The following is a 24,868-nucleotide window of genomic DNA, read 5'->3' on the forward strand; positions in this document are numbered from 1 at the left end:
GCGGGCGGCGAGGTATAAGGAACCCCTAAGAGACCCTTATTATTATTATTATTATTATTATTATTATTATTATTATTATTATTATTATTATTATTATTATAACAATGGGGTTACAACTAGGGTCCCATTCCTTTATCTTGCATGGGAGGGTCGCAAGTCTGGCACGCCACAGGTATCCCCTATTCTGTGTTCGTCTCTTTTCGTTTCGTTTAGCTATTTGGTTTTGTGCTGTTACGCTTTTATATGAAACCTTTATATTATATAACTTTTTTCTTTTTGTGAGTTTCTCTTTTTTTGTGGGGAGGACCGAAACAGAGAAATGTTTTCTTCTTATATCTGTTTCATACCATTCATGTCATTCAACCCCGTCACAATAATAAAATTGTAATTCTTAACAATTTGTTTTATTCTCTTATTTGCAGTTTGCCACACTGATGTATTTGTGACAAAATTAAGGTTTAGTCCAACGCCTTTTGAATTTGCAGCCAACCCAACCGTCGAGCTTTTTGGGTTGGCTGCTATTGCAGGAGAAGAAGAATTGCAGGTGGTAATGCACTATTGGAGTCGTGTATACATTGTATCTTTAGTTCCACTCTTCATCGAAGTGACACCGAAAATTATGATTTCGACACAGCTATCGGTTTTCTCTTTATTTATTTTTTTTTTTTTTTGATGAAAGCCTCTTCCATCCGTCCTAGGAAGACCAAAGTTTATTACAATCTCTTGGGCTGAATTTAGTCTTAAATTACATTACACTGGTATACAAAATTTTGCTTATTACTATTTCTTGATGACTTTTTATGTGTTTTTTTTACCTCCTGAACACTAACCAGGCACTATGTTTTATGTAGTGTCAATACTTTAAGTGGTATAAGCATGTTTTATTTTTTTACCTATACTTGTCTATGCAGAGCAAATTTCGTGCATTTATATCGATCCTTGCTAGGTGGTTGTGCATTTGTTGTAAAAGATAATTGTTCGGAGTGGCAAATAGAGAATATAGATTCTAAAGATTTATAGCAGAATTGTAAACTGATTAAATAGAGTCCAAGCAATAATTAACCTGTAGCCAATTCTGGTAGTAATGAAATGGTCGCAAAATGCTCCTTCCATATTTTTCACAGTTATTTTATATTATCGTATAAGTCTATCTGAGTGTATGTGCGCGTAGTTAAATGTATGTGTGTAAGTGTCAGTATGTAGTTAATGTATTTGAGCAACATGTCATCGGGTCGGAAGTGCAGGTTACGTGCGGATTCATTTTGTTATGTGTATGGATAATAAATTGATCCAAAGCAGCTGAAGCATACGATTGTGCCTGGAACAAAATTTTGTGCAGCCTTCGAAATGGCAGTTGTTGACCTTGACAAGCCATGGGCCCAAATGTGTCTTGTGGTAATTGCAGGTCGACGTTGGAATATTGGTGGCGTGGGAATACAAAAAGCATGGCGCTTGCCTATCCGCGAGTATAGAGAGAACCTACCAACCACCATGATGGTTGTTATTTTCGCATGATCGACTTGACGCACTACAAGAAAGTCAAGAACAGACGTCAGCTACCCTAACATACCATCCTCGCTAGCACCTGTTCCGCATAGTGAAGAACTTCCTATTCCCTCACCTCCGCCCCAAACGTATTTCAGTGAAGAAGCAGCTCATTCCGACAGTTTAGATAGTTCGTTCGTATTTGAAGATAGGGAAAAACCTCATTTAATTAATTAAAAAGTACTCCCTCGACGATTTCATTATATATCTACAATTACCGGAAAATAAGTCCGTATTGCTACTTCCTTACTGAAAATATCTAAGTACAGATGCAGACATCAACGTTTTTCCGTTTACTTTGCTCTGGAGGATATATTGTGCTACTGTAAGGATATCAGTGGCCTTTTTTAGCAATTGTTTTTCAAAATGAAACAAAGGAATGGCGGCTGTTCGTGGACAATTCGAGTACTAGTCTGAAGGCTATTATTTTGCACAACAGAAAACAGTATCCTTCAATCCCTGTTGCATATTCCATCCACATAAAGGAATTTTATTCAAGTGTGAAGCTGATGTTGGAGAAAATTAAATATGAGGAACAACAATGGGACGTGTGTGGGAATTTCAAAATTATTGGTTTTCTTCTTGGGGGCAAAGTGAGTATACTAAATATTCCTGCTTTCTATGTCTGTGGTGTAAGTGATCCAAATTTATGCCTAATATATTTTTTCGTTTGAACGCAAATTTTGCACTAGCTTGGATTGGTGACGTTCATCTGAATTCGTACAGTTTACCTGGTGTGTGTCTTCCGTTGATTGTGCTTCCACCTAGTAGTACATAAAGGAACATGAGTAGAAGAAAAGGAAGAAGAAAACTTATAAAAAAATGTGTGTAGAAACTAAGACATAATGTCTTTGTATTAGTGTAAAACATGGTTCATCATATTTTCTTAGAATTTGAATGCTAATCTCGTTCACATACGTTAATTCAATATATTAACGAAAACGTAAAAAAACGTAATACCGTAAAAAAAACTTAAGTCAAATATGATATGTATTGAGTTATCTACAAAATTAGTAACTATCGCCGTAGTTACGTTTACCAGTGTTCTTTTATCTGTGCAACTACAATGCATTTTTACACACATGTTCTACCATTCGGGTCAAATGGACCCTAATTTAGAATCGAGGATATGGAGTAATTTTATGAGATTTTCACATTCTTTTATTGTATGAAGAAATAAATACAGCGAAACAAATTAACTTTCATGACTTCAAAAGTATTCACAACTATTCAGAAGTCCAAAAGTGCTCACAATTTCACAACGAAGAATATTGAAAAATATATGATTATATTGTACATATTATTGGAAAAAATCATAAAATAAAATTCTTGCGAAACTTAGTGTGGTGCAATGCGCTTACAAGTCCAGAATCTTACAGTCTGTTTGAGAAATTGTATATGATTTCCAAAAGGTTTTAATATGTGAGAAAGAAAAGAAAACTTGATATACGATGTGTTCACAGTTTCACAAAGTTTACTCAGTGCCGCAATTTTTGCAGACAAATACACTGTATTCTTCACAAACATTGTTCTTGCACAAATCACACACAGTTCTTGTCTTTCAATCTATGCGTGATGAGCACATATGCCACCGTGCCTTTTTTCCCTGGTTAGGAGTGGGTCGCTTTTTAGGCTCAGCTGTAACCTCTCCTACTTTTCCCAATTTCTTCCCCAATGTGATAAGGAAAACCTCCGCTTTCACTTCTTTGGTGTAGCGTCTGTACCACAAACGTAGAGCCACAAGATAAATGCAATTAGTGCACTGACATTTATCATGTTGTACAAAAGTGTAACCGTCCATCGGTGAGTCATACGCTTGCAACAATAGCACCTCACCATTTGATTCATTTTGTCGATTCCTCCTTTGGATTTATTATAGTCGAGTATAACTTCTGGTTAATTATCCGGACGGGAGTTGTCCATCGTTGGTTGGGAATGCATTGAGCTCGTAAGGGTCAAATTCTTCCCTTTTTTGGACAATAAGATAAAATCATAACATCTTGAAATCCAAATAAAGTTGAGTTTTCATGCCGTCCACTCGCGGTTGCAAAAGTCAGAGGCAACTCCGGTTTGTTTTTTCGTACAGTTCCAACGTAGGTTATTCTCTAACAGTTTTCTCACAAGATCTAAACTGGTGGAAAAAATATCTGGTGTTATGTTTCTGACACTATTAGACAACTGTTCAGCTAAATCTAGCACAACACTTTTACCCTGATTTACTTCCCTTGGTTGATTATCTTGCCGCTAAGTATAAATTTGCATGTTCCATGCATAACTCGTAGCACTGTCACAAAGTATCCATATCTTCATTCCATATTTTCCATGTTTGATGGGGATTAATTGACGGAAAGGACAACGGCCTCTAAATACCATACGTTGTTCGTCAATGGATACATTATACCCCGAAATAAAAGCATCCTGAATTGTACATACCCAAGAGTCAAATATTTCGCGAATTGGTTGCAGTTAATCTGGGAACCGACTTTTGCGGCTTGAGGCTACGTCGTAAAAACGGAGCACTGTGTTTATTGACTGAAATCCGTTACGAAACATACGGTTGAACACTGGGCGACCATCTTCAACAGTCCACAGCTGGGTGACGTCTTCATGTTTGGATTTGTAGACACCAATTAGAATCAACACTCCAACATATTTCTCAAATTTGTCCCGAGTTATACATTTCCAATCAGCGCCATATAGAATCTCCTTTTCTTTATTCGTCCATTTGCAAAAACTGTCAATCAGAGAATCACGAAAGAAAAGCCTAAAAGCAGAAAATTCATCGTCCAAATTTCTTAGTGTATAACGATTAGGTCCTAATTTTTCATAAATAGCATTTGCTTTTTAGCACGACCGTGACTTAATTTTGGGGGATGCGATTGCCATACTGCCACACCATTTTTCGACACATACTCCAAATTTCCGATGGGAGGGTCTAACATTTGGACTAGTCTTACACGCTGCGAAAGGGGAACATCATCAAGCGACTCAGGTCCTCTTCTGCTTCCACATAATCTAATTCACCATCATCATCTGATTGCACGTACTCACTGTTGGACACATCATTGTCAGAACTCAAGTCATGTAAATATTTTTCAATGTCTTCATTCCGTAGGTTCTGTTTTGATGCTGCCATTATCACATAGAACAATTTTGTGTGAATAGATGGTACTAGTATGGATTCGAATACACGAACTGCTGAGAGAAGTTACACCGTTTCAAAAAAATGTGTGAATGGATGGTACTAGTATGAATTCTAAAACACTAACTGATGAGAGAAGTTACATCCTTTAAAAAAAAGGTATAGTTTCAGCAGCACTAACTGAAACTACTGAAGAGAAATTACAACTAAAATGAGCTCTAGCATTTAGGAAAAATTCTATTCAATGTACATCTCGTGGCAATCACACTAACTAAATTCAGGTCTGTAAAGTGACAGCACATGCTGTCTATATTTTATGGTAGAAACACAAAATAAACAAGTATATACAGCACATACATAATGCTATTTTCCAATGGGTTCATTGGACCCGAATGGTAGACAATGGGACAGTAGAGCAAATATGGCAACCCATGAACACGAGTTAAGAATTTCTTTTTTTTTTATTCAGATTGATAAAAAAGTAAAAGTCACTAAATGAGACAGTTATTGCTTAAATAGTAAGGGAATAAAAATATTGAAAAGTATAATCACTGGTCCAATGGACCCCCTTGGTATTTCTCGGGTTAATTAATACTAAATAAATACTGTATCTACCACATCGTACTTGAGGATAAAAATATATGTGAGGACGAGATACGTTTAAGACAGAAAACATTCGGCGCAAAAATCATCATGCAGAGGGACACGAGTGATCTGGTTCTCTATAATAATCATCTCAAAATTATGTAAACTATTAGCTGAACCGAAAATCATCTTTTTAAAATGTGTACCTGAAGCAGATGTCATATATTTCAGGTTGACGTGATGACACATACGAATATTACGAGAAGATTAAACGGATATTGAAAATGATAAGAAGGGTACTGTGCGATAGTAAATGTCCACGAGCGAATTTGAACTAAGACATCGTTTTGCAAGAACATTCGAATAAATTCTACGAGCAAATTATACTACTGGGGTAAGGTTACTTTGTAATGTTATGTAACATTTCAGGTATGTTTAGTCTTTAATAATAAATGGCAGCGAATATCATTGGTGTTTATTGTGTATGTGTATTTGTAAAGTATAAGCATGGCAGAAAGTGAGAGTTTAACTTTGAAAACTTTGCTTTATGCTACTAATGAATCGAGAACTGATATTCAACAACTGATAGAAATATCCTCTAACAACCTTACAAGTAAATTAGAAGTATTAGAACGTAAAATGGATGAGCGCATTCAAACATCGACAGAGTTAGTACTAGTAAGAAATTATATAGACAAAACTAATCGCGCAGGTTCAGATAGCGATAAACAATTTTCCATGCAGTTAGACGATAAACTTGAGTCATAAAAGAAAGAAGGTAATGAAGTAAATAGTGTTGTAATTACTAGTACTTGTACAATAAATATTGGAGAATATGCGAGCAATCCATATTCAGTTATTAATGAAAGATCCTGTTGTCAAATTGTTCTAGCAGACACACCTAACCTGTAAATATTCTACAAGCCACAGGTAAAAGCAAATTGTGTGTTGTGTGAAGGGCTGAATGACATTTGCGAGCTGTATGCATTCCGTTTAGCGAAAAACAGCACTAATGTCGTTTATTGCAATGAAGTTGGAGGCAAAAGTAAGACTTTGATGCGCGTTTGTAGCTTGTTATCGCAGGAACTTGAAAGTGCCCTAGGTAGTGTACCGCCTAATGTGTTAGAATGCATCTCCACCCACTAGTTGCTTTTATTTTGTTAATGTAACAGTTGTCAAACTAGGTCCTTTTGAAAGTAATCTGGACAATTGTGAGTTAGTACTCAGTGAAGTACAAATTAAGCAGATCAAATAAATAACTTGCCTTGTACTCGTATGCACAATATATGTACATTCAAAAATCGAAAATGGTAATTTTGCGTTAAGTAAGCTTCCCAGCTGTAGGAATAATTTTTTCTCTTGGCAAGAAAAAATAATTATTTGTCATGGAATTTTCAGTAGCGTAAAGCATGGGTGTAGCAAACTTGAAAAAAACGCATTCATTTACAAGATTACAGTAAAAAGAGTAACAAAAGTAAACAAAGGTTGCATAAAGCCCGTAAGAAAGTAAATAAATTGTTCCTTTTGTTGCATAACTTTCGTAAGTTCTCAAAAAAGGTCCTGCGTTCCAATTTTAAGAATAGATTTGAATACGTAATATAATGTAACGGTACATCGTGGTATACGTAAAAATAGTTTTGCGTAACTCTGAATTGTCTTCCAAAAGTTCTTGTACGAATGATAGTAACTATAAATCCAGCGATCGTAGTAGATAATTAAGTATTGAATCAGGTGTTAAATCAAGTGCAGACCGCAAATCATTTGTAAATAGTAAGAATTGTAAATTTTCTGAGAAAACATCCATCAGGTTTGTGAGTAAACCACACGCATTGGTAAGAATAAAAAGTAAGTATAAATGCGAAATGAAATGTACGTCTATAATGGTTGTTTATGGGAAATCGTATGTTAATTGTGTCATTACAAATGGAAAATCGAAACATGCACGTGCTTCAAAAACCGAATTTAAAATAAAAAGTCAAATAAGTGATCCATTGTAAGTTTGCAAAATGCCAGTGAAATTTGTTAAAAGTTTTCGAAAGAAAAGAGGAAATCGTGAAGATTGTGGTACAATTCGAAAATAAGTTATTAGTATTCTCTGAAGAATCAGAGTGATCATTGAAAGCTTAATGAACGATCTAAATCTCGGCGCACTGTTACCATTACAAATCAGAAATTAAAACATGCAAAATTTAATGGTAGTAAAATGTAAGTTAAGCAGTTCAGTAAATTAAAATAAAAGACAGAGCAAAATTTGATGTAATGTTGCCATTTGCAGTGTTGAAACACCAAGTGCATGTATAAATATGGTGTGTTCTGCAAGTAAAGCTATTATTAGAAACCACTTATTTACTTGTGATTACACGTTCATGATCTTTTGGCAAATGAAGACGTACAGAATTATTCCTGAGTCAGAGACACCAGAAGTAGGCGTAGATTAAACACATTATTACTTTCGCCGCATAATCTATTTAGAATACTTGACACTTGCAATGATTTTTGGAATTGTCGAAATTTAAAATTATTTTTGTCATCATTGCTACTTAAAGGTAGTATTTCAAATTGTCATCTTATTAAATTACTCTGTGTGTAGTAGTTTAGGTATCAGCCCTCCTACTATTCCTTTGAATCTAATACCTAATTATTGTGTTTCAAAGGATTTTGGTAGTGTAACAAACGAAAGTTATGACGAAAATGAACATGTAAATTGGGAAAATAAACTCATAATGGCTGACTATCGTAGGAATGAAAAAAGTAAGAAAAATAAATGAGCAATATAATGCGATCCAGGAAGGAAAATATAAAATAAAAAACAATATGGTGTTTCTGTTGCAATCACATTTGAGTTTAGTTGTAAACAAAATTTAGTAAGTTTTCATGCTCTATAAGGGTAATTTGTAATGCAAGAATAAGATTTCGGATAAAGTATTTGAAATTATAGATTCTTTAACTAGAGAACCTTGTGCTGTACATTCTGTTGACCGTATGAGAGTGTGGAGACCCATTAAGAAAATTAAGAAGTCTGATTAGAATTGGCTAAGAAGTATGTTCATGGAAAAGAATTCATTCTGATAAACAAAACAGCAAAAAGGTTGACTCTTGCGAACCTGGTACTTTGGAAAATGTGAATTTCTCAAATGCAATTGCAGTGAGTCTGTCTATTTTGAACACGAGTGAAGGTAATAAGTCCAATTTTCAGTTTTTGTGTAGCTATTGAAATGTGACAACAATTTCAATTATTAAATGATAAGTTTGATTGTCGGCAACATACACTTATACTGACTTTACATCATTTGTTATGGGGCGCGGTGGCTGAGTGGTAGAGCGTTCACCTCCGGTGCTTTTGGATCCCTGGTTCGATCCCAGCTTGCGCCGTGTAGACTTTGTGCTGTGATGGGATTTCTCGGTGTTCTCCCGTTTCCTCCCACTTTCTTCATTCCACCATTTCATTCATTTCTCATGATCACCGTTTCCTTTAGCTTAACCGGTATAGCGTGGGACGTATAAACTTAAAAAATCATTTGATAAATCCAACGTTGAGTACATGTGGCATGTGGAGAAAGTCACGAACATAAATTGTACGTTAAAGATTAACGTATGTGAAATAATTGTACAATAATATTATTACATAAAAAAGAAATATGACCTAAAAGCTCCGGTATACCTGAGTGGCCATATTGTCTCGTTGATGATATTGCGAAATGTTATTGCAACGGGTAGTAAGATCTTAAACCACTCTCAGTATGAGGTGAGTCGCCTAGCGATTATGTAGTACTGTTAACGTAATTGTAGATATACTCTAATTTTACTATAGTAAAACCAAATTTTTGTGTGTTAGTGGAATACTTTTGCATTAGTGTTCTGTTATGAATCGTAACTCCCTTCCATTTTGTTTTTAACCTTAGGGTTCATTTTCTGTTCTTTTCATACTCCTACCTTACCAGAAGGTCTTGTTGCCATTCCGAAGGGGTGGGAAAAAATCTAAATATATTATGGCAAGCGAGACTTCTAAACCAAAGTGAATAGGCGCTGAATAGCGTAAAGGTTTGGCAGACTTATTTCTATTCGGCATCATTCTTATCGTAATAGAAAGAAAGAGTGATAATAAATATATTTCATATAGGTATTGTAATACGTAGCTTTTGTAATTGCGTGTAACATTTTATTTTATGTAATTGTGTTAGAAAAACATAAATTCGAGAATGTTTCATTATCTATAAGGAATTTTAAGAATATGTGTAAAGTAACTTTACTTATTTTCTTTTGTTGTGGAATAATGGTAATAGGTGGTTTTAATTATTGTATGTTTTATCTACTTGTGTGATAAATTCAATAATTTGCAATGTCATTTATATTTCGTGTTACACTTCCAAGTAGTTGCATTTATTTTTAGAAAATTATTATTATATTTTGTTTTCGTAAATTGTGTGTTTTGAAATCATACAATAGATAAAAAATTCATATTACAGCATTGTTTGAAGGTATTCATAAAATTTTAATGGAGGAAATTGAAAGTTTTTCGGTGTGCAAAAAATAAAAATATAAAATAAATTCCTTGTAAAATAATATATAATACGTTGTGTCAATGCTTTATGGATATATCATAATTTATATTTCTATATAACATTTGTGTTACTAGAAATGGTAAGTGCCCATTGTAACGATCTCGTTACGATGAGCTGTGGAGAGAGGACAAAAATAAGAAGAAAAGGATTTAAAAAACATCTTATCATTGTAAATCATGCTTTCCTTATGAAAGAGAATGTCTGAATTTATGTATCTTTTTCCATCTTGATTACTTAAAAAAAGGGAGAAGAGAAAAGAAGAAAAAAATCTGTACGTTGCAAGCTGTTTTTACCAGCTGGGTTTGTAGTTAAGGAGAGAGAGGGGAGGAATTCTGTCATATTGCCTCAAGGCCGTGGATGTTACGCGTTTTTCACATGACGCTATTGTGGCGCCAAGTACTTTGGTGGGTTCGCTCGTTCCTGCTGACGGCGAACTGACTATGTAGTACCCGATGCGTGTAGATGTCTGCTTTTGTTGTTCGGAGGAAGGAGAATGGCTATTCTGTTAGCGTTCGATATGGTAGAAAGCGGACTTCAGTTAATGGGACATCGGATTCGTATTTCGATTCAAACCAGAGTTCTTGTTAGATTTCATCGCTGTGTGTAAAGTAACAGGAATGAGAATAGTAAGTTGTTGCTGTGAATTAGTTTTGTGTAAATTTCAAAAAAGAAGTGCTGTGAAAGAACAGTGTTGCTTTGTGAATGAAGTTTTAGTTCTGCTTGTGCCCAATTGTGTTTTCCATTCGAGTGGAGTTTCTTTCTTTTGCGCTTCTCCTGTTAAATTCATTATTTTTGTTCCTCACTTTTCTGCCGTGTTTCGGACGAATGAAAAAATATATGAAAATACATTAGACTAAGTCTGGTCAAACCGCCGAGTTAACTTGTTCAAGGAAATCCCTTGCTCAGTATTTTATATTACAGTTCTCTATTTTTGGTGGAATGAGAACGAAGGTACCTTGTGCTTGAACTGGCTGAAAGATCCCACTTTAGTCTGTATAAGCATTCCAAAGAGTTGATTGTTGAATGCAACTCACATAGTGCTTGTTTCTATGAGATACTGTATATTCTTTTTGAATGGTGAAATGGTGATTACAATTTGTTACAAGAGAGTGTTGCAAAATGCAGCAGTTTGTATGAAAACTGGAAAGCTGTGTTTTTCCATCAAATTGACTAAGGATAGTCAAAACTTCAATATTTCCTGTTCAGATTACACAGCAACGCCCAAATTATTCTCGATTCCTCCTTTTCGCTTGCAAGACGACATGCAGTCCCAGGTGCAATGTACAAGGAGGTAACTATAGAACCGAATGAAGTGTGAGGTGAGTATTGAACTATTTATTATTACTTTGGCTTGTCCGTTGTGTGTGTGCTTTTTTCTTTCTTTGTTGGTCGTTTTTTCGCATCCATTGTTGCTCGTTATGATCCGATTCGTTACCGATACGTCTATAATAATCAAGTTACAGATAATTCTGCATTTAACATTTTTGGCTGTGAGCCGATGTTGTTTTTCATATTAGTAGGAGTATTTGGTATTGCTTTAATATATTTTGTCTCCTGAAATATTGCTTACTGAGTATAATTAGAATTTGGATTAATATTAAGTTTGATTGGAGATTTAATGAGATAGAATTACGGGGTGAGATACGGCGTTATCGTATTCGATGTTGAATTCTTGTTAATGATTCCGTTTGCTGAAAATTTAAATATATTAGAATCATTGATATTAAAATTGCATTTAGAATTTATCCCCCAGAGTTTAGACTATTTCGAAAGTACTTTATGAATCGCATGTTGTTGATAATACTGAGGCATTATGAAACATTAATCTCTCTCCTTAATAGAATTTTAAATATAATCAATACTTTAATATTTGAATATTATTTGTAAATTTCGAGAATTGAATATTTGTCTTATTATTGACTTTTACTCATATCGAAAGTATTTAAATTGGAACTGGAAAAATTGAATTAACAACGTAGTATTTTTCAACGACGAATTTATTGTTGCCAATCGGATATCTGAAGGATCAGATATCGATCTGTAAATAAATTGTTAATAAATATTTGTTAAACTGAATTGTGTCTGTTGTTATTTATTAGATTTAAGTTAATTAAGTTGTTTCTGTGGTATTTTTCTGATTCATTGGTGAATGCTGAATTATCTGTTATTGCCAAACTCCTGCTTTGGATACAAATGAGGACATCAGCTCGCGTAGATCCCTCTGTAGTTGGTTGGGGGAGTTGCTGATTGATCAACATATCTTGCGACTTTTTGTTAAAGCACGTGTGTTGGACACTTGGCAATTTTTCTGACTTTGACGGCGGATGGGAACGCTACAAAATTTGCCACATAGTCAGTTCCGTTCTTTTTTTAAAGAGTTGGGTTACAAATTATCAGTTCCGTTTTTTGTTTTTTTAGTGAAGGATTGCAAAAATTTTTGAAATCAGTTCCGAAGGAGTTCCTCTGCTCTTTTTTTGGAAAGAGTTATTGCTTCGTAATTTTTTTTGAAAAACAACTATCAGTTCCATCTTTTTGTGAGAAGTATTCAATTAGTTCAGAATTTTTGATAAATTATATCAGTTCAAAATTCCTTAGGAAAAAAAATTGTAATAATATTGGTAATATCTAATTGCAATTAAGTTGAACCGTCGTGTTGGTTGATATTAGTCAATTATTACATATTGTTTAGTATTTTTGTGAGGCTGCATCGATTGAAAAAAACATATTAATATATACTTTATTTAAGGAATTAATATTAAAGGTTGTTTGTTCGGTTAGATCCATTCTGGTTCTCCCGGTTTGTGTAGTGTCCGTAGATAGTTTAATATTAAATTTATTTATTATAACCTGTAATATTTCCTGTGTTATTATCCTACTGTTTGTTGAATTTTTGACAAAGTACTATGAATAATCGATCTGAATATATTAGCATTGATATACCTGAAGGAAACTCGGAATTGATCACACGTGACAGAACGGGTTATTGTGAAGCGGATACGCATTCGGATTTTGGAAATATAAGTATGTCTCTTACTCCGACTATGCAAGGAAGCCTATATGCTAGGCGAGTTTCTTTAGGAAATAATAGTAATTTTGGGAGAGTGAATAAGAGCTCAAATTCAATAAGTTATGGTTTCAGTAGGCTAGCAAATGCATCTGGTTCTCGAGAACCACAGAGGGATATGAGACAGGTTGCTTTTGAAGCTCCGATGAATCAACCGATGCAAATGGGTTTGGGAAATAGAGTTTCTTCGAGTGTGAATGCTGTTAGTAATAGTAAATGTAACGGTTCAAATAGATATTTAAATCTTAGGAATTATTATCGAAGAGTGTCTCAAATTCGGAATTCGACTTCTAAAGCTCCTGTGAGTTCTCCTGTTTTTCAGCCTATTGGTAAGTCTATAGGGACGCAACTTAGAACCTGGTGCTTCTAGTGGTAGTAACCGACCTGATTTGAATGATTTCGAACATAATCTGATGATTAAGTATGCCTTTAAAAGAAATAGTGAATCTCTTGAATTACGATTCAAGAATTTAGGTGTGACCGGTGGGAGCAATAGTAATCTGGTTTTTGAATTGTTACTTAAGATAAAAGATACTCTCTTAGAGACAAGTTATTCCCTTAGTATGATATTAACTGTGATTGTTGCAAATATACAGGGACCTTATTGAGAGAAATATTATTTGCTATTAATAACAACATAGGTTGGCAGTATTTAAGAGAGAAATTATTGAATAATTTTGTTACTCCTGTTAGTCGTCATGCATTTGTTTCGGATTATATTTATAGAAGACAAAAATTGTCCGAACAAATAAACGTTTATGTAATATCGGTTGTTATCGCAATGAATGTGTTAGGTTTCTCAGGTCCAGAATCGAAATTAGTAAATATTATAAATTGTGGTATAATCCACAATCAAAGGTTTCGAATGCTTAATAACTATATTCCAGAAACTCGTTTGGAGTTATTAGATATAGCCGATAGACATGTGTTGAATTTCCGAGAACAATTTGATTATAATAAAGAGATGGGTACTAATAAAAGGAAAGTGAATACATTCGTATCCAGTTATCAGTCTGAAGGTGCTTATCAGAATGAATTAAAGGTAAATGAATTTTTGTCAGACAATAAAAGTAGATCCACCCTTAATGAAAATAGATCGGGTAGATTAATTGGAAACTCAGGGAATTTTCGGAATTCCAAGGGTCAATTTTACATATCTGAGCCTAGACGAGATGAGAGACCAGGTCAAACGCAAATTCCTTCTGAGACGAACAATACAGGGGAAAGTTCATAATCAAGTGACGGAGATATGCATAGATGGTGGTTCTAGTTTCAACATAGTTCGGATGGACTTCGTTCGAGCCTGCGGTTTGGAGAAGAAGATAGTGATTACGCAAGAAAAGCATGTAAATGCTCCTTCGGGTCTGCATTTTACCACGAACCAAGAAATTATTTTGACTTTGAATCTTTCGGGTCATTTCGAAAGAGTAGGGTTCAAGGTTGCAGATGTTTACTCGGAACTCCGTTTTTGCGTGCTGCATGTTCCGTTATTGATTATTCGATGAATGTTTTAGTGCTCCGCAATGGAAAACGACGTATATTATTGAACTTTAAGAAGACGGTTCGTAAACCCGAATTTCATCCCAAGGGGTTTAAGTCAGTATCTCGAGATGGCCAGTTGAGCTCGGACGATATTAAGGAGCATCGGAAGAGGAATCATATTGAAACCAAGGATAATATGGTTTCGATTTTCATTTACGAGGATATCTTCAACTATGGATTACATGATGAGGGAATCCAATGTAATCTGGATTCCTCAGATACTGAATCGAGACTGTTGGAGATTCGAGTCCCAGATGACATCCAATTGGGACAAATTAGAGCTATGATCGACTCCGACGGGGACTTAGGGAGTCCTATACAAGATACATTGGCTTCTATGGCAGATGTTTGTCGCATGGAATCATCAACCAGTGGATTAGGTGGAGTGAATGAAGTGTCCGAATTCCAGTTTTCACCATTAAGAAATTCAACTTCAAGAACATTAGGGAATCCTAGCACAACATCAAGGAGTTCGATGGGACGAATTGGTGTCAGTGGAATGACATGTAGGAGGGGACCAATGGGTACTAATGTACAGAACTTCAGACCAGCGGTTAGATGTACTACAGTTCCAGTAGGAGAATTTGGAAGTACAGATGGTGTTGAGGGTACATCCAGATCTCGTCAGCGTCGTAGCGAAAGTTTAGGTTCGGTTAATTCTAAATGGAACTCTGAGAACAGTATTCTTACCAAAGGGATGCAAGTTGGTGTGCATAAGGATTCCAACATGGGACATCTGAATTGTTGGATTTCTGGAACTTCAGATAGACTTAGTGGTGCAAGTGAAATGTCCTTCCTGGGATCTTCAACTGCAGGTCTTGTGACACTTACAAATTCTACTGGGGAATCTTGTAATTTTGAAGTTTCTCGTTCAGCTAATGGAGTTGGTGCGAGGGGAATGTCCAATAGTCATCGAACTTTTGCTGATAGTGAATCATCGAATTGGGTTTTGAATACCGAAACGCAAGATGATGTTCTTAAAACATTAGAATCGGTTTCTGGTGGCAATCCTACATAAGATAGTGCACAGCCTTTGGATAATGTGATTATTGCTCACAATTTGGATTCAACGGCAAGAAATGTTTCGAACACTGGACAAACCGAGAAGTACTGCAGCAAGAAAAGAAAAGAACGTCGTCGAAGAAAAGAAAGAAGGAAGAAAGAAGTCATCGAATCTTCTAAACTAGATGATGGGTTTGAAAGACCTTGTGGTGATAGTGATCCAGATAAGAGTGATAAGGTGGATGATGCAAATCGTAAGGGTATTTCTTAAAATATGTGTAGCAGTGAATCAGAAGCGTCAGACGTGGATTTTGAGCAGTCTGAGAACTTTCATAAATTTATACACCGTAATAAAAAGTTCCAGCCTATTGACCAGCTTGGGTTCATCAAATGGTGCTCAGAATAACACACAGGTGTTTAACCAGATTAGCACACAGGTGAAAGATCACAGCATGCGTCAGGACTCATGGAAGTACGAGACCACCGGGATTTCTGAATTTATCAGCTGGATGAAAGTCAAGTATTCTGATGTTATTTCAGAAAGGGTTGGATGCATTAAAGGGTTTGTAAATAGACTCTATTTAAAAGAGAATAGACCATTTAAGGATACACTTTTCCCAGTTCCCAAAAATAAGGAAAAATATTTTTATGAACAAATTAATGATCTTGTTCGAGAAGGGATATTGGAAGAGGTAAACCATTCCAACTATGGTAGTAGTTGTTTTCTTGTGAAGAACAAGAATAATACGTTTCGAATAGTTGGTAATTACATCAAAGCCAATAATTTAATAGTGAATGATGTGTATTCATCCCCAAACTTAGAGGCATGTTTAACAGGACCAGCTGATAAGAAATTATACAGCAAATTTGATCTAAAGCGAGCCTACAATCAGATATACCTCGATAAAGCATCTCGTGACATCACTACTCTTGTTACACCTAAAGGGTGTTATCAGTATACACGAGTACCCGTTGGTATAAAGACGGGAAGTAATATTTTATCGAGGGCTATGGAGAAAGTCTTGGGAGATCTGACTGATAAGGGCGTCAAGGTGTATTTCGATGACGTCTTGGTAGCCAGCAATACAGTAGAAAAAAAATATGGAAATGGTGGAAAAGGTTCTACAAAGGTTCAAGGAATATAATATTACAGTATCATCTGATAAGTGTCTTATGTTTTATAAGAGGATAAATAATTGAGGGAGACCAGATGGAGATAGACCCCAGTAGAGTGTCTGCTATTAGGAATATCCCACCTCCTCGTAATAGGCGTGGTTTGTTAAAGATTCAGTGTGTTCAGTTACCATTCCAAATTTGCCTCAGAGTTACAAGAGCTTATGGCTCCTCTTAGTGCTCTTAAATCTCCGAAGGTAAAACTTGTCTGGACACCCGAACATCAGCAGATCTTAGAGAAGTTAAAATGTATTTTGATTGAGAATATTGTATTGAAAACTCCAGATCTGAATAAACGGTTTGGAGTCCATGTCGACGGGAGTGGGAAAAGTATAGCGGGCTGCGTGTCTCAGAGAAATGCGAACGGAGATCTTCAACCGGTGTGTTACTATAGTAAGAAATTGTCAGAGGCTGATAAACATCGCAGCATCTATGAATTCATTAGTTTAGTTAAAACCATTTCTCGCTATAGGCACTATCTTGTTAATGAATTCGATGTGTTGCCCGAACACAAAGCTTTGTCTTGAATCCTTAACAACAGTAAAAGACTTCTGAAATATGGTCCCTTTGTTGAGACAATTTGTCAAGTCAATTTTAAGATCCGGCACATAAAATCAGGGGAGAACAACATCGCTGACTTTCTAACGCGGATGTATGATCCCTTTGAGTTTAGTGTTTTAGACGGCGGCGATGTTTGTCAATGAGTTCAGTTGGATTGGCGGCATTTAAGAAAAATATGAAATTAACTCATCTGTGGGATTTACCATTGGTGAAGGAACCCATTGACAAACTGCAGAGAGAGGACCCAGAAGTGGATGATATCATTAAGAAATTGGAGAATGGCCAGGATGTTAATGGGTACATCCTGAACAAGAATATATTGTTAAAAAGAACGAATTCAGTTATCAATCCGTATAAGATTGTAAACCCTAAGGATTTGAGACGAGTACTCATTGAGTATTATCACGAAGATGCACTAGTTGGTGGCCATGCTGTCGTTTTTCGGACACTGGGCAAGAAGATGAAGAAATTCACGTGGGAAGGTCTGAAAGAAGATGTTAAAAATTTCGTCAGTACCTGCGATATATGTCAGAAAGTAAAAGAAGCAAAACAAAAGAAGATGGGACATTTAGTTTCTAACTTCAGCCGAAGGATTAACGCACACTGGATGTATGACATCGTTGGAGCATTGCCTAATTCCAGCGGTTATAAATATATTCTCATCGGGGTGGACAATGCAAGCAGATTTGTAGTGCTTGAAAGTGTTCGAATTTTGAGTTCTAATGCGGTGACCAACAAAATGATGGAAATTTTTAGTAGATTAGGCTTTCCGGAGGCCCTGTCTACTGATAATGCCTCTATATTTGTTTCTGACTATTTTAAGCAGTTCTTGTTTGGCCTAGGTATTAAACACATAAGGCTTAGTCCGTACCATCCTGGTGGTAACGCAGCCGAGAGACTTATAAAAACGATGAAAGCTTCTCTCCGAGCTTATATTTCCACCAAACAGCATCTATGGTAATACCTTATCCCAGAGCTACAATTTACCTTATACATCGGCGAACATTCGGGATTGAAGATGTCACCAATCGAGGACTTTTATGGACGTCCTTATAATACACCGCTCGAGAATCGATGGTGCGTCAACGATTCCGGTTTCGGAGGTAAATCGTCAGCAGAACTGTGGAAGAAGGCGATATGTAATATGGAGAAAAGTTGGGCATCTAGACGTAAGTTAATGCTGCAGATGAGAAATCCCGTTAATCTAGACGTTGGGCAAAAGGTACTATTGAAGGCGCATGTTAAGTAGTCGTGAAGGGACAAGATAGCTAAGTCTCTGAGTGACAAATGGTATGGACCATTTGTCATCAGAAGGCTTCTAACTCCGAATACAGTTCTAGTGTCAGATGAAAACGATACGGAAGATTCTTATAGACGTTCGCACATATCTGATATTAAGGTTTATCGAAAAAGACGTAATTAATAATGGTAATTTTAGACCGTTTGTCTGAAAGAAATAGGAATTTTGTAATTATATATATATATGTAAATATTAGGCTATGATTCTTGTTATTATATTAGTGTGTCATAAAATTTTGTTTCTTTGTTATTTCATCATGGCCATGATGAACAAAAAATATACATAAGGATTATTTGGATTTATTGTATATTATGGTAAATTATAATTAGATTAATTGTATATATATATATTATATAAAATTTGTGGTTTTATATAGTATTTGTATGTATGTTTCTTTATGTTTGTACTTATGATGTTTGTATATTTCGTAGCCTCGCTGTTCTGTCAAGACGAAAAGTTCCTGGAAGAATTTTTCTTTTCCATCGGTGGCCAGCCTGTAACGATCTCGTTACAATGAGCTGACGAGAGAGGGCAAAAATAAGAAGAAAAGGATTAAAAAACATCTTATCATTGTAAATCATGCTTTCCTTATGAAAGAGAATGTCTGAATTTATGTATCTTTTTCCATCTTGATTACTTAAAAAATGGGAGAAGAGAAAAGAAGAAAAAAATCTGTACGTTGCAAGCTGTTTTTACCAGCTGGGTTTGTAGTTAAGGAGAGAGAGGGGAGGAATTTTGTCATATTCCCTCAAGGCCGTGGATGTTACGCGTTTTTCACATGACGCTATTGTGGCGCCAAGTACTTTGGTGGGTTCGCTCGTTCCTGCTGACGGCGAACTGACTATGTAGTACCCGATGCGTGTAGATGTCTGCTTTTGTTGTTCGGAGGAAGGAGAATGGCTATTCTGTTAGCGTTCGATATGGTAGAAAGCGGACTTCAGTTAATGGGACATCGGATTCGTATTTCGATTCAAACCAGAGTTCTTGTTAGATTTCATCGCTGTGTGTAAAGTAACAGGAATGAGAATAGTAAGTTGTTGCTGTGAATTAGTTTTGTGTAAATTTCAAAAAAGAAGTGCAGTGAAAGAACAGTGTTGCTTTGTGAATGAAGTTTTAGTTCTGCTTGTGCCCAATTGTGTTTTCCATTCGAGTAGAGTTTCTTTTTTTGCGCTTCTCCTGTTAAATTCATTATTTTTGTTCCTCACTTTTCTGCCGTGTTTCGGACGAATGAAAAAATATATGAAAATACATTAGACTAAGTCTGGTCAAACCGCCGAGTTACCTTGTTCAAGGAAATCCCTTGCTCAGTATTTTATATTGCAGTTCTCTATTTTTGGTGGAATGAGAACGAAGGTAGCTTGTGCTTGAATCATTCCAAAAAGTTGTTTGTTGAATGCAACTCCCATAGTGCTTGTTGCTATGAGATACTGTAGATTCTTTTTGAATGGTGAAATGGTGATGTGGGCAACGTAAGTGCGTATGGCAATTAAACCTTTGGTTTGTTCTAATAAGGCTTATTCCCGCCCCCTCAAGAAAGTGCATTTTCTTTTTCTTGAATTTGCCGTTTTTGCAAATAGTGGAATGCGGATGTGGGAAGTCTCGAGGCAGAAATTAACCAATTGATTAGAAACAGGAGTATCTATACCGGAAATATCCTTATTGGGCCCAATTAAAGAATTGTTTAGAATTATGAATGTTTGGCATTCAATTACAATTTGTTGCAAGGGAGTGTTGCAAAGTGCAGCAGTTTGTATGCAAACTGGAAAGCTGTGTTTTTCCATCAAATTGACTAAGGATAGTCAAAACTTTAATATTTCCTGTCCAGATTATACAGCAGCGACCAAATTATTCTCGATTCCTCCTTTTCGCTTGCAAGACGACATGCAGTCCCAGGTGCAATGTACAAGAAGGAAATTATAAAACCGAATGAAGTGTGAGGTGAGTGTTGAACTATTTATTATTACTTTGGCTTGTCCGTTGTGTGTGTTTTGTGTTGGTTGGTTGTCAATTCGCATCCATTGTTGCTCGTTACGGTTCGATTCGTCACCCATACGTATATAGTTACCAAGATATTGATAATTCAGCATTTAACTTTTTGGCTGTGAGCCGATATTATTTTTCATATTTGAGATAGTATTGTTATTGCTAAAACATAATTCGTTTCCTGAAATATTGCTTTTATAGTATTATTAGATTTGGATTAAAATATTGATTAAATTGTGATTTACTTAGAAAGATTACGGGGTGAGATACGACGTTATCATGTTCGACGTTGAGTTTTTTCTAATGACAACCCTTGCTGAAACTTTAAATATATATTAGAAGTATTATTATTGAAATTGCATTTAGTATTCACCCCCCCAGAGTTTAGACTATTTTGAAGTACTTTATGAATAGCATGATATTGATCATACTGAGGCATTATGAATCTTAACCTCTCTCCTTAATAGAATATTGAATATAATAAATACCTTAAGATTTGAATATTATTTATAACTTTTGAGAATTGACTATTTGACTTATTATGGACTTAATCTAATATTGAACGCAGTTAATTTGAAGCGGAAAAATAGAATTTACGACATAGTATTTCGACGACGAATTTATTGTTGTTTTTGGATATCTGAACGATCAGATATCGATCTGTAAATAAATTGTTAATAAATATTTGTTAAGCTGAATTCTGTCTGTTGTTATTTATTAGATTTAAGTTAATTAAGTTGTTTCTGTGGTATTTTTCTGATTCATTGGTGAATGCTGAATTATCTATTATTGCCAAACTCCTGCTTTGGATACAAATGAGGACATCAGCTCGCGTAGATCCCTCTGTAGTTGGTTGGGGGAGTTGCTGATTGATCAACATATCTTGCGACTTTTTGTTAAAGCACGTGTGTAGGACACTTGGCAATTTTCCTGACTTTGACGGCGGATGGGAACGCTACACCATATAGCAATAGTGTATGTAAAATATTAAGATCATATCATGAGATTCATTATATGCTGGAATGTAACTTACGCACCCGTATAGTTCATCTTAATAATAGTGCCAAAAAGAAAGAAAGAAAAAAATTAAAAACTATAAATGAAGAATGACTCTATATATAAAGACGCCATATATTCTTTACACACACACACACACACACACACACACACACACACACACATACATACATACATACATATATATATATATATATATATATATATATATATATATATATATATATATATATATATTTATATTTATATCAGCTAATGATTATGACAACAAACACTATTCGATGCTTTCTTGCACCGACTGGAAAACGTGGAGTATATTAATGTTTATTTGCATATATTGTTATTGTAGACTGTACCCATAATGCCCACCGACTTCAATTTTACAAAATTTGAGAAATAAATTTTACTTTTTCTTTTGTGGCCAATTTTTAAGAATTTTTTAATACTACCATTAAGATCATATTACGAAAAATTCATTATGGAACAATTTCATGTGTTACACGCAGCAGTGGTACCAACCTTTGAAAATTTCATTTACTACTTTTTCCTTTTTCCTTTTTAACTGATTTTGAGAGTAATGGTGCATTCAGTATAAAGGTACAATAAAATTTTATCTCTCTCTCTCTCTCTCTCTCTGTGTGTGTGTGTGTATGTATGTGTGTGTGTTTCTAGTTTCCGACGTAAGCGTGTGGATACTACCAGATATAATTTCGTGTGTTCATATGCTAGTGTGTTTGTGTGTGCCGGGGGTATATGAAGTATTAATGGGGATCGAGTAGTGGAACTTATCGATATTAGAACGTACATACGAGCGGCTGTTACTTCAGAGGATAACTTTGGACGAATGCGAATTTTGTAATTCTGCTTTTTGCATTAAATAAGTAGAGTGATTCCTCTGGAGAGAGTTCCCCTAAGTGGTAGCCCCCCACCATGTTCAATTCAATCACAAATTGTCTCAATCGTTTGTACATCGTTTGTGTGGAAATGTGAAGGCGACATTTTCGTTTGTGGTCAATAAGGGCGCCGCCAGAACGAAAAAAGGAGGCTATCTAAGTAGTAGCCCCCTACCAACATGTCCAATTCAATCACAAATTGTCGCAATCGTTTGTACATCGTTTGTACAGAAATGTGCAGCCGAAATTTTCATTTGTACACAACTAGGGGCGTCACGAGAACCAAAACAAAGTGCGGGCTATCTAAGTGGTAGCTTCCCACCATGTCCAATTCAGTCACAAATTGTTGCAATCATTTGTACAGAAATGTGCAGGCGAAATATTCGTTTTACACAATTAGGGGCGCCGTCAGAACGAAAACAAATGGTGGCTGTCTAAGTGGTAGCATCCGATCATGTCCAATTCAATCGCAAATTGTCGCAATCGTTTTTACATCGTTTGTACAGAAAAGTGCAGCCGAAATTTTTGTTTGTACGCAATTACGGGCGTCACCAGAACGAAAACAAAGTGGAGGCTGTCTAAGTGGTAGCTTCCCACCATGTCCAATTCAATCACAAATTGTCGCAATCGTTTGTGCATTGTTTGTACAGAAATGTGCAGGCGAAGTGTTTGTTTCTACACAGTGAATAGCGCCTTTAGAACGAAATCAAAGTGGGGGCTGTCGAATTTGTAGCTTCCCTCCAACATGTCCAATTCAATCACAAAATGTCACAATCGTTTGTATAACGTTTGTACAGAAATGTCCAGGCTAAATTTTCGTTTGTACACAATTAGGGGCGCCGTCAGAACGAAAAAATATGGGGGGCTGTCTAAATGGTAGAAACATTAAACAAATGTGTCACCTTTATGGAGTATTTTTCTAACAAGTCTTTGATCACACTATTGTGTCAATTGGTATGTTCGCAGTTATTCTCATCTCATACAGGAAATTGATAAGTGGAAGATATAACAAATTCACAAAGTAGACTGTTAAAGTGAAAATTATAACACAGTATCTTGTTTTCCTTGAACATCTTCATTAGACTCATTTTGCAGAAACTATAGAATGCATGGTGAAGTATTTTGGTGCATTCAGCATTCTGATTTACGAGTAGAGTTGCTAACTGGCCGGTATTTGCTCTGATTTTGATTAAGGCCTGTGACCGGTACAAACTTCTTATTGGCCCCTGTATTTTGGACTCTGCAATCCAGAATATAGCATTAAACATCGAAAGTTTTTAACAGTGCCTTTACAAACACAAATTTCCGTTGTATTATACATTATCGATATTTTTTTTAATGTATGACAGTTTTTTTTATTTATTTAACATCAGAAATTTGATAACACTTAGATTTTAAGTAAAATAATTTTATACATTCATCGAGAGTAGAAAATGACTTTTTATAACAATTTCCTTTGTTTGAAGTGTAAGTTTATAGAGTAAATTTAATTTAATCAATCAATAATTGTTACGCAATGATTAATATCCGTATTATTTATCTGTTTCGATAATTTTAAAGAAGTGGCAATTGCTGGTAAATACAATAACGATCAATACAGTCTTCAGTTTCTCATTTGTACAGAGAATTTTGAAGGTGTGCCGGTAATTTTTTTCCTTAGTTGGCAACCTATTTACGAGGTATTGTTTCAACTCTGCTACGCTGTAGCTCCGTACTGACACTCCGCATGCGAATAAGTATGTAAGGCCGGTTTACCATACGTCCCGGTTTCTTAAAATTTGTCCCGGTGTGCAGAAATGTTCCTTCTTGTCCTGTTTTTTTTAATATTATTAATTACATATCAAAATTTCTGAAAAGATAATAAAATGGACTTATTCCTTTTGCTTTCGATTCCGACAATACTATAGGAACAATTACATTCTAATCTTTATTATTATTCCAATCTATGCTTCCCCGGATATAACAAGCAATGTTTAAATCCTCCTAAGTAGCACTGTTATCACTAAAAGTAAGAATGTATATCCCGAGGTGGCAACAATTTTTTGTGACGTTGAAGACCAGCCCCGAAATGCTTTTTTTAGTTCGTATTTTAGGTTTACAAAAATAAATCAGTCCATTGAAGTTAGTATCGTCTCGAAAAGTGCATATGTTTCTATTGAAAGAGCTCTGTCTCATCTCGTACCCCTTCATGAAAATTCTGTCTCGTCTCGTCTCGTCCAACAACTGACCTTCTCCTTGTCTACATTCGCATTCAACTCATGGTGTGAGGGCCAATTGAACAAAGACAGAACTTTCTTTGTCACTTTCAGATTATTACTATTATTATTATTATTATTATTATTATTATTATTGCTGCGGTAATGATTTGACTTTCTCCGCAATAAAATACTCGCTAATTTTATATAACGTTGTAAATATTTTCTAGATAAATTAATCAAGAAAAAATTAAAAGGTAATTCCCTACAGAATGATATTTCAATGCAATTAGTTCCTTATGAT

This window comes from Thermobia domestica, chromosome 4 (assembly GCF_964235325.1).
Source record: "Thermobia domestica chromosome 4, izTheDome1.hap1.1, whole genome shotgun sequence".
In the NCBI taxonomy this organism is placed as follows: domain Eukaryota; kingdom Metazoa; phylum Arthropoda; class Insecta; order Zygentoma; family Lepismatidae; genus Thermobia; species Thermobia domestica.